General features: G+C 43.3%; 1 long non-coding RNA gene across 3 annotated transcripts in view; it reads left to right on the top strand.

Moving 5' to 3' along the window:
- The window catches only part of LOC147032223 (uncharacterized), a 100,877-nt gene that overhangs the window by 9,347 nt on the left and 81,530 nt on the right, over positions 1-10,000 (top strand). For 2 of the 3 annotated variants that reach the window (XR_015055089.1, XR_015055087.1), the window contains exon 1: positions 3,526-7,548. This is a non-coding gene — a long non-coding RNA (uncharacterized LOC147032223). Of the gene's footprint in view, positions 1-3,525; positions 7,549-10,000 lie in introns of those variants that run through there. The other variant, XR_015055088.1, reaches the window with a different exon arrangement.

Genomic DNA, 10,000 nt, shown 5'->3' with positions numbered 1-10,000 from the left:
AGAGAGAGAAGAGAGAGAAGAGAGAGAAGAGAGAGAAGAGAGAGAAGAGAGAGAAGAGAGAGAAGAGAGAGAAGAGAGAGAAGAGAGAGAGGAGAGAGAGGAGAGAGAGAGAGGAGAGAGAGAGGAGAGAGAGAGAAGAGAAGAGGAAAATCAGAAAATGAAGTTCACAATTGTAATCCCATAACATGACAGGCAACAGAGAAGGTGCGAAGTGACAAGAGGAATCAGACATATGCTTAAACAAATAAAAAAAAATCAGGCAGGAAGTGGGAATGAGCTAGTATGTGTAAGATATTGTCAAATGTCAACGATGTGTTCGTGACAGGGTTCAGCAGTGAAGTGTAATGGAGGAGTCATTGAGAGTTAGCGCTGAAAAAAGGGGGTCTGGAGACCCCAGATCATGATCTCTCCTCCGTCCTTGGGCTGTGGCAATGGACCGGATGCTCGTCACAAACTGGTGGGAATGGCTCATTCCTTTGCCTTTTTCCTCATCGGCCTTGCGTCTGAGGATCTCAAACTCATTTTTCATCTCCGGGCCATATTTTGATCCTGTTTTACATATACTTGACAGTCTGGCTTGTGCAGTTATGAAAGTCTGTGAGGGTCAGACCAATGAAAAATATTGGCTGGTCAGAATCCCAGGTGCCTTTAAGGTCTTGCTACAACTCGGGGACAATGTCGTCCATACTGTTCATCAACACCTTTGAGGACTCCACAATTGAAATCGTTTGACTAGGGTTAGCATGCAAGTGAGTGAGAGATAATTGATAACCTCTGTTTCAAACACACCTTTGAATCAGAGAACGATGGACCTGTTTGTTTAACTCCAACAAAATGTTGGAGATGTTAATTCGGGAAAAGATTGGGAAACATTCAAGTAAATTTAAAGTAATTAAATGCAGTCGGTCAACACGGATTAAAGGGAGGTAAAGTTAAATATTTTTATTCGGGTTCCATGAAGCAGTTTCTGATTGGGTAAATGAGGGGTAATGGATGCAGTGCATCTCGACTTTCAGAAGGCATTTGATAAGATACCACATACAAGGCTGGTGGATAAGGTGAAGGCTTGTGGAGTGCTTGGTCGGGTAACTGACTGGATTGAAAACCGCCATGGTGATAGGAAGCAAAAAGTAGTTGTGACCGGTAGGATGTCAGACTGGGAGGATGCAAGTCGTGGGGTACCCTGGGGATCGGCACTTGGACCATTATTATTCACGAGCCGAAACCCCGTCACGGACGGATTCCGTTCCATGAGCCCAGTATGACAACCAGTGGCGGCCCTCGTAAGAGCCGGATCCCAGTCGATGTACTCCAAGGCCTTACCTCATGAGGCCTACAAAACGTCCTTGTACACGACATTTTTGGTGTACACTACTCCTTGTGAAGAAGTCCCCTGATTTGTGTACGTGTCTACTTTGACGTACACAGTGTCAAAACTTCTCAGGTCACAGTACCCAGAAAAACGTGACGCGACCGCCAGGAGGAGCACAAAATTGGTCCTTCGGCGACAGACGTAATGACATCAGCGAACGACCGATGATGTCATGACGTCCTTACGCCTCTCAGCGGTGACGTCACACGTCGCTATGTAAACGAATGTAAAACGAAAAGTGTTTATTCTCCTTCCGAGTTGAAAGTTGACTATTGCCACGATGTGCGATGCACTCTTTCAGGTACGAAGTTTCTTTCAGTCCAGGTCACACAGTACCGAGAAAAACATGACGCGACCGCGAGGAGGAGCACAAAATTGGTCCTTCAGTATTAATATAGAGACTACTGAGAACCACACACACGTGAAAGAGGAAGTGACATTTTAAGAGACCGTTTTCATTAATTTTCGATAAAGATAAAGATTCCGATTCTAATTTTTTTTTAAAGATTAGGTAAGATTAGGTAAAGGAAAGGTTGAAGAAAATATCGTGAAGGTGTACTATGGTGAATGTGGGTCTGCAAAAAATAGAAGATGGCAGATCGGCAGCAGAAGGAGGAACAAGAGTCGGTACAGGAAGTAACGTGGTAACGTGGGGTTTAATGGAAGGGAAAAGGTGTTTTTTTATTTTTTTTTAAAATATTTTTAGACATGAAACAGAGGATAGAGTTGAGTGGGATAGAAGGAGGGTGGAGGGAAAAGTGGAGAACATAAAAACTGCTGGTAATAAGGATAAAATACAATCGCGCACATAGATGGGAAGAAGGGTAGGCCTCAAGGAAACCGAATATGAAAAGACGTCGAAAACTCCACAATTAGCATAACTTTAAACACGAGACCAAACTACAAACACACAATAAACACAGAGATAACGAAATCACAGCAAAAACGTAACAAAAACAACCAGAAAACTTAGCTTTGAGGAAGTCGGCAGAGACCCTGAAGAGGAACCGCCGCCATCGCCCAAGAACCGGAACCGGAAGTTGAAAATCAAATTTTTTTGGGGGGGGGGTTGAGGGTTTAATGGCGCTGTCAGAGCCACGAGGCTCTATCCACGCCACGCACCAGAATCTGATCAAAACCGCCTACAGCCATAGCCCTTCAAAGGCAGATACATTTTAAATAGGTCTCCCACATTCCTTCAGGAATTTTAATACCGCCTTACAGAGTTGAGGTGCTTCCAGTTCATCCGCCGCAGCATCACCTGCAGGTCCAACACCCTTATCCCCATAACTCTTACACGCCGTACGAGACGCTGCCTCGATTCCCCATAGAGAGGGCAATTTAGAAATAAGTGGTTTAAATCTTCAGGTTTTCTGCACACATCACAGAACCCCGTTGGGTGACATCCAATTCTCTGGAGGTATGCATTTAAGTGACAGTGTCCGAGTCTTATTCTACAAAGCACTACCTGGTCCCTCCGGGAGAGCCTGGGGAGCTTAACAAGCGGAACCACCTCCGACTGCACCTTGTGAAAAATCTTCCCTTTGTGCAGGAGTCCCACTAACATTGCCATTTTCCCACAATACGGTCCTTGACCAGACTAATGATTTCTGAAGGTCCCAAGGGGATTTGGGTGACATTGTCCATTCTGAGGGCCTGCTTTGCCGCAAGGTCACTGGCCTCATTCCCCCCGATGCCCACATGAGCAGGGATCCAGCACAAATCCACCACCAGACCCCTCCAGTTCATGATGTTATACAAATGCCAAGGTTCTAGGACCAAGTCATACCTGCAGCCACCCTGTAAAGATTCCAGCGCCTGTAATGCCGAAAGCGAGTCCGAAAGGATAACTGCACTAAGAGGACTGAACTCAATTATCCATTCCATAGCTAGGATGATTGTAAATAGTTCCATCGAGAAAACTGAAAGATGATCGGTTAACCGAAAAGCCCTGACCACACGGGCATTGGGGATACATATCGCCGCCGCTGTCCTTCCTCGAGAGGGTTCTTTGGACCCATCCGCATATATATATATATATATATATATATATATATATATATATATATATATATATATATATATATATATATATATATATATATATATGCAAAGATTGACTCCAACTTGCATTTATAAACTCGATAGCCAGGTTGCGCTTTACCACAGGATTTACTGAATCCATTTTTCCCCAGAGATCCATGCGGAGACGGAGGGGTTCGAATGTCCAGGGGGGCCAAATGGGGACTTTATGTTGGGGGCTGACTGAAAGGGAGCCCAGCTTCATTTCCTTGGCTAACTTGATACAGGCCAGGCCAAGAGGCAAGGAAGCAGAGTTGTTGTCTAACTTCAGGTATTCCCAACAATTTTCAAATAAGGATTTGCCAGGATGGCTGTCCCCAGAAGAAATGGATCTCGCCCAATATTTCATTCTCAGCATCTCCCAGGAAGGGACAAGGGCATCTCACCTATTTCCACCAGAAGGGCAGACACTGGAGTGCTAGTAAAAGCACCTAAACATACACGAAGGGCTTTTGACTGGACAGTCTCAAGTTTTTTTCGGTTGCTCTTGGCCATATCACCGAAAGCCAGGCATCCGTAATCCAGGTGGGAAGGAATTTTAGCTTTGTATATCATGAGAAGACTGTCACGATGTGCTCCCCACTCTCTTCCAGAGAGACAACGTAATAAATGTATGCCTTTGGCACATTTACCGATCAGCTCCTTCACCTGCGGGGTCCAGGTTAGTCGCTTATCAAAGGTGACTCCTAAGAAAGACACCACTCGAGATGGATGGATGCAAGTACCATTAATTACCATTGCTATGTCATCCGTTTTCTTCTTACGGGAAAATATGATAAACTTGGACTTGTCAGCTGATAGTTTAAAACCCCAGTCTTCGGCCCATTCCTCCACGAGCCGGATATCGCCCTGGAGTTTTTTACTCGAAGTAGCAAGATTTTTACACCGAATCCACATAGCAATGTCGTCAGCAAACAGGAATAACTTGCTCTGGAGCTTGCGGATGGAGGCAACATCATTTATCATAATACTAAAGAGTGTTGGGCTTCAGCAGCTTCCCTGGGGAATGCCCTTTTCAGAATGAAACGAAGAGGAGAGGCTCAGGCCAACCCTCACCTGAAATGTTCCATCAGATAAAAAGTCACCAATCCAATCGTGCATTCTGCCATTGACCCCGAGATTACTCAGTTTATAAAGGAGGCCATTTTTCCAGACTGAATCGTATGCCTTTTGGATATCGAGGAACACTCCCAGAAGAGACTCCTGATTACCTAGGGATTTCCTTGCATCATTTGCCAGTGCGGAAATGTGATCCATAACGGACCGACCGTCCCTTTCGAAAACCGCTCTGGCCTTGGCCAGTACGTTCTTGGCAGTTCTGCTCGGCTGCTTCCGATCCGGAGTTGGTAGTTGGTACTCTACCGTAGTTGGTCGAGTGATCCGGTTCGGGCAAGGCGTACCGAGGGTGTGGTTCCTCGGTAGTTAAAACCGCGTGGTTAATTCGGTAAACTTATTACACCTGGCAGGAAGACCGTACGCTATGCGGTTGAGGTATTGGCATCCATGGTCGGTTAAGCCAGTGGTTCTCAACCTTTTGGAGCCGCGACCCCCCCCAAAAAATTTAAGTTGGGGTTCGCAACCCCCCTCCCAACTCACACTTGAAACACACTGCAGTGACGTCAAGGAGCGCATAAAAAATCCACAGTGCCTGGAACACATTGGTCAACGCCTAGGTACTGCCAGCTGTTAAAACTAAACAGAACTAAACTAAACTAAAATCACAAATTAATTATTTATACTCTGATGTATAACACAGTAAAAACAGCCAGCCACATTCATAAAAAAGGCTTCTGTAATCAAAAAGAGCAGTATATAGCCTATTTATGCACGGGACACAGACTGGAAGATTGAGCGACCCTCTGCTGCAGACAGAGGTTACTATCACACATGACAGCTACCAGACGTACACAAACCTTGCATTACTGACGAAAAATATACAAAAGAACAAAACAAAAACTAAATCAATTTGGCTTTAAGTACAGTTTTAAGTTTTATTCAAGATCCGACAGCACAACTCATTGTGAAGGAGGCAACAGGACTGCTTTACAAGCTGATGGGGCAATAGGCTATTATCATTCATTCTCGTATAGCTGGGCCTGCAAAACAGCTTTAAGCACAGTGCAAATACCTTTCAGTGTCCCTACAGGCTTATTATTCTCAGTTCATTCACAGTTCTTATAACAGTTATGCCTGTTGTAGGCTTGTAGCCTATTATTATCATTCATCTCATTTTGCATTTTCCCCTTTATAACAACGATTCTCAATGGGTTTTCAGTTTCATTTTTTTCACATTGAACACAATAATTCAGTTAATACTGACTCACAATAATTGAACAGAATAATTATTTTTTTAACAGTTATATCTGTGAAGGCACAGGCTTGTATTGTCAGATAGTATTCACTTACTCATGTTAGTGGGATGGCTGGGCCTGTTTCTTTGAACAAAGTGGCTGTATTCTTGGTTTTAAGCTGGAGACTGCAACACGAAGAACATCCTCAACTCTAATGAGCCGTGATCCGTTGTTTCGTCAATTTGGATGGAAAATCTTCCACTTTTCTTCACTCGATCAATGAGCTGCTCTTTAATGTAGTTGGCCATTTCACCAATGCGCCTCGCCATTGTGTCATCAGACAGTGGAATAGTCTCAAGTGTGCTAGCTATTTTTTCACCATGCATACCTCTGGTCATTGCAATCGCTGCTGGGTGGATCAAGTTCTCTGCAATAGTATGGGGCTTTTTGGATTGAGCAACCAGGTATGCCACTTTATATGAAGCCAATAGGGCTTTGACGGGGATTGTAGAGTGCTCACTTACAGTCGTCTTTTGGCTCTGTAGTTCTCCCTCCTTACAACGAAAAAAATCTAATGGTTTGTCAATGTAGGATGGGTGTTTGGTTTGTAAATGTCTCTTCAATTTCACTGGTTTCAAGCTTTCGTGAGCAAGCACTTCTGAATACAGAACACACTGTGGATATTCCACTTCATTTTTGGCTAGGCATGTGAATCCGTACTGCAGAAAGTCAGTCTGATATTTCCGACGCTTGGTGGAGGCCAAATCTGCCGCCGGCGCCTTACGTTTTTCAGTTGAACTCGTAACAGTTGGCCCACCTTCACATGTGTCGTCTTGGTCCACATCTTGAGCAGGCAGACCTTTTTTGACAAGCCACCGATCCATGTTCAGCCACCTTGAAGTAGTTAGCTAGCGCTAACATTGACTTTCAGCACCCGCCACTGTGCTGTGCGCGCTCTCTCTCTCTTTCTCTCTCACACACACACACACACACACACACACACACACACACACACACACACACACACACACACACACACACACACACACACACACACACACACACACACACACACACACACACACACACACACTTCACTTGCTGCTCAAATCTGTTTCATAATGACTACATTATAACATTGGTATGGGAGATTTAATTAAAAAATCATTTTCAAAAAATATTTATGAATTTCTTTATTATATATTTGATTGTTTATTTGTTTTGACAACCTTCCCACTACCCCCGAAAACAATCTCGTGACCCCCTGGGGGGTCGCGACTCCCAGGTTGTGAACCATTGGGTTAAGCGACCCGCCACATCACGGAATTATCCGTAAGCGACGGCCTACAATTCCAGGAGTCTGGTGGGAGACGACGTAACTTCACCCACCTCGTGGTCGCTCTCGCCACCGGACCCCGGCCCGCAACAATATATTTGCCACATGACAACAATATATACCTCATCCATGTGCGCTGTAGAAAATGTTGCTTGGTTTTGGAAATAAAAGGATATAGAAAAGATAAAAATTTGGACCCCTCCCTCCATGTAGACAAATCATACTAAACAGTCACAGCACCCACGAGTGCGTTTCTTGATGCCATTGAAATAAAAGTCATGTGTTTGGCTCTGAATATATTTTTCCAAGGGGAAAAATAGTTTTGACTTCCCATAATAATTGTGAGACTTGCATTGACTGTTCTTTTGGTGTGGTGCAGGTGGCGTGATTGCTGAAGGGAAATGCTGCAGTGGTTGTGCTCTTCATTCTGTTCGCTCACAACATGTTCATTTTCTACGAGCAGGAAGGTGGGTGGTGCAGAAATAGACATTTTTATTCGCATATGTTTTATCCTTACGAGTTCAGATGACAGCCGGTGGATGGGAGGGCAGACATGAAGAGCGGGCGAGGAGAAGGGAAGTTAAAATACGAGGTCATTGCGAAGAACACAACAGCTGCAGGTGTCATGAAAAAGCCTTTTATTTTTGACAAAGATGACTTCAAGCGTTTTGAGATGACAAGCTCCAACCAATATCCATGTTCAAGGCCCAGAGAGACAATCATTTTGTCAAATATTTCGTCAAATCGTTTCAATTTCACATTCAAAGATAGTGGCTTTGTCTCTTGTTAATCTCACATCGTTTTATTAGTGTGTGTGTGTGTGTGTGTGTGTGTGTGTGTGTGTGTGTGTGTGTGTGTGTGTGTGTGTGTGTGTGTGTGTGTGTGTGTGTGTGTGTGTGTGTGTGTGTGTGTGTGTGTGTACACAAGCCCCTCCACTGGCTCTAGGATTACTGATGGAAATTGGTTTCAATCCTAATTATATTGTGGTGTTCTTATGAGCTGAGGGAATCATCACACAATTGGACAATATGCTTTATTTTGTTCAGGTTCAGAATGTATGAATGTTTATTACCTCCGCCACCGACGATGAAGGAGGTTATGCTTTCACCCGTGTCTGTCTGTTTGTCACCTATAGGTCACAATTCTAAACCAATCGTCATGAAACTTTACCAAGTTGTCGAGGTAGTCCCAACTGAGAAGCATATTGATTTTGAGGACAAAGGTCAAAGGTCATCTTGAGGTCAAATTTATGAAATCATCAAATTTTATTTGAAAAATCGTCAATTTTCATCTCATTGACTTGGAATTTGAACACGATTTGCATATTGCGTCACTGAATTCGGAAACCAACTATTTCTGAGGTCAAAAGGTCAAAGGTCAACTCAAGGTCAACCTTCTAAAATCATCAAATTTCATCTGAAAAATCGTCAGTATTCATCTGATTAACCTGAGAATTAAGCAGCAACTGCATAGTGCATCCCTGAATTTGGAAACCAACTATTTTGAGGTTATTAGGTCAAAGGTCAACCCAAGGTCAGACTTCCAAAATCATCAATTTCAATCTGAAAAATAATCAATTTTCATCTGATTGACCTTGACTTTGATTAAGATTGCAAATTTTAATCTTAATGAAATTGACGATTTCATGCATCCATGGCAACCTTTGGAGAAGGGGGTGGAATTTGCAAGTCCCAGGCTCTGCACGATGTCTTTTTCTTGTTTGTTTGTGTACAGGATATCTCAAAAAGTTATAGATGGATCAGGATGAAATGTTGTGGACAGGTTTGTTGTGTGACAAGGATGAACGGATTAGATTTTGGTGAAGATCCAGATCCGGATCAGACTACTACATTTTTAAATGTAATTCTTCACCATTGAGAGATGGGGTCAAAACGATATATAGCACGATATCTCAAAAAGTTGTGGACGGATTCTGGCGAAACTTGGTGGACATGTTGCATGTGTGACATTGAAGAATTAATTCATTTTTGGTGAAGATCCGGATCTGATAATTTTTAAAGTGATTCTTCACCATTGAGAGATCGGGCTAAACTAATATATAGCATGATATCTGAAAAAGTTGTGGACGGATTCGAATGAAACTTGGTGGACAGGTTACGTGTCTGGGAAGGACAAATTGTTTCGATTTTGGTGAAGATCCGAATCCAGATCTGGATACGAGAATTATTTAATATTTAAAGTGATTCTTCACCATTGAGAGATAGGGCCAAAAATGATATAGTAATGTGTAGCATGATATTTCACAAATATAATGGGCCCGATATATGTCGTGGATCAGGCATTGCGTGGCGGAGGTATGCACTCGACTGAGTGCCCTTTTAGTTTGTTTTAAAATTGTCTGTTATGTCGTTTTAGTCTTTATTTGCTTGAGTGTGTTTTTTGTACGTTTTTCTTTGTTTTGAGATCTATTTTGAGATAATTGAGATTGAGATATTGAAGTTCCCAGCTTGAAAGACCATGACCCACAACAGCATCAGTTGAGATGCATTGGCTTGCATTTATCCTTTTATTCACCCGGGACAGCACGGGCAGAGGATGTACCCTGAGCAGCTGGAAGTTATTCTGGCAGTGCATAATGAGCAGGTGGGGATAATGAAGTGGAACTATTACATTATCCTCCATTCCTATCAATTAATAATAAAACGAGGGCTTGGTCTCAGATTGTTAGTCGAGGGCCAGAGAAGATGCTAAAGACTTGGAAGACATTGGTGAGTAATCAGAGATGTGGTCAAGGAGCCAGGAGATGGAGTTTGAGGATCAGAGATTGCTATCAAGCCTCTTGGGTTAGTGGATTGAGCTGCTGAGCTTCAGGCCATGGCTTCCATGCAGCGTATTGGCTCAACCTGAGCAGACAGCACAACAGCCAGGAGCAAGTTCAGCACTAAAGGCCAATCCAAT

Source organism: Eptatretus burgeri, chromosome 2 (assembly GCF_056783735.1).
Source record: "Eptatretus burgeri isolate ZD-2024b chromosome 2, Ebu_testis_v1, whole genome shotgun sequence".
Classification (NCBI taxonomy): domain Eukaryota; kingdom Metazoa; phylum Chordata; class Myxini; order Myxiniformes; family Myxinidae; genus Eptatretus; species Eptatretus burgeri.
The sequence above is the reverse complement of the archived record's forward strand: the minus strand, read 5'-3'. Positions and strand labels throughout refer to the sequence as shown.